The sequence below is a fragment of the Hakea prostrata genome, unplaced genomic scaffold (genome assembly GCF_041222555.1).
Source record: "Hakea prostrata isolate BN-2017 unplaced genomic scaffold, UWA_Hpros_2 contig_39, whole genome shotgun sequence".
NCBI classification, from domain to species: Eukaryota; Viridiplantae; Streptophyta; class Magnoliopsida; order Proteales; family Proteaceae; genus Hakea; species Hakea prostrata.
In genome coordinates, this window is record NW_028291158.1 from 195,221 (window position 1) to 197,161 (window position 1,941).

Sequence of the window (1,941 nt, forward strand, 5' to 3'; positions counted from 1 at the left end):
AACTTAATGAGTGAAATGAGTGTTGGGAATCAATTTCCCTTCCCCTGAATTTTTAATGAAACTACTATAGTAATACTACAGCCCAAAATATATCAAGAACCTGGAATGAAATGGCAATAATGGTATTTTCCAATACACATGCTTTAGCACCCTAATTCAAAATTTGGATATTCCTATGAAGAAATAAAATACGAATGCAGTTTATACCCAATCCCAATCATGGCAATGTTAGGTAATTGAGTATTCCTACCCAACCTACTAATTAACTAAATCTAATTAAAGATTAAGCTAACTCACACCATTCAGCAAGCATCTAGATTCAATTAACTTTCCAATTAACTAAATCATAGCAATCGTTCATGAAAGATCAATCAAGAAACGAAATTAATCAATATCTAACATGCTGAATTCATTGACAATAAATTGTATTGCAGTAAAACTAAAGAACACTTGATAGTTACATATCAAAATTCAGGTTTAGGTACTATTATCATCCCAACACAACACAAATTTAGCCCATAGCAGAAATCAAATACACAGATATATATAGTTATCATTAAGCTAGAGTATCAGAAGATAGAGTTATAAAACTGAAAATAAACTAGGAGCTACAATGCTTCCACACGAACTCCAGTCTTCTCTATAGCAACTCTCCTTCTCCAGCAGCTCTTGCTCCTTCAGCCCGAGTCCAGCTCCCCCTTTTCAGTGTATTATGTTCTGCCTCTCTTCCTTTCTCTTTCGTATTCTAATCCGCCTCCTTTCTCCACTTCTCATGCAGCCCTCTCTCTCTTTCTTCTATTAATGCTTTCAAGCATTAGGGTAGAACCTGGCCGTAGGATTAGAACATTCCTCCTGAGATCCAGGGCTGAGAACAATCATGTATTTACAAGAATAACGTCCCCTTTAGTTAGCCCCTTTTGGTCATTTCCACATGAATTAATTCTGGGAATATTCTGCTTCATAATGCTACAACAATCTTTACAACAAAGTTAGAGGACAGGTTCTTCTTCTATTATGGATCTTCACCTATATTGCCAAGAGAAAGAGGGTTAATCAAATTCATCCATTAATCTGAAGAGAAATTCATGCAAGAGTGACAATAATGACCTTTACAAGATGCAACATGTTAAGACTCATTAAAACAACATCTAATGACTATTAACACTAAAACAAAGATAAAATACTCCTAAATCAAGCCATCTCAAGTATAAAATTACAAAGCCTAAATCTATTTCATAGAGTTTTCACACCCCCAAACTTAAGACATGGCTTGACCTCGAGCAATTAAGAAAAATGAAAACACAAACTAACTGCTAAGGAAAGCATTAAGAGAACAAAAGAAAAGAAAAGCAAATAACCTGGCTTAATCATGCAATAGGATGGGTGTTAGACAGAAGTTGCCTCTCAATCTTTTTCTAATTTTTCAGATCCAACACATCTTGCCAATTACACTTAGATGTCATACTTTACTCATAAGGATGCCCTTAAGTGTGTGTGAAAGTTAAGAATCTTGCCCCAGATTACCCTAGTCCAGCTAAATCATGGTCATCAAGTTTAGTTCATTGATCTCATATGTTGACCAAATGATTACCTCTCCACTAATTAGGGACCCATATCCTTTTACACTCCAAAAACTTGTTTGACACTATTTTGAGCATTTGACCCCCAAACTTATTCTTTATGAACCATCTCTTTTTTTTTTAATATGCAACTGTTGTCATCCTGCCTTTTTACGCGAATATCACTCATTTGTGATGAAGATACCTGGTTACTCAACAAGATCACAAACAAGAGTGCCTTTGGATGTGCATATTTTGGGCCACTGTTGACATCAAAAGTATACATAGGTTACATGCATAGTCCTGGTTATTAGGCAGCCCAAATCAGCGGAGCCTTATTCTTTTCTTCTTCTTCTTCTCTTTTATTTTTTATTTTTTATTT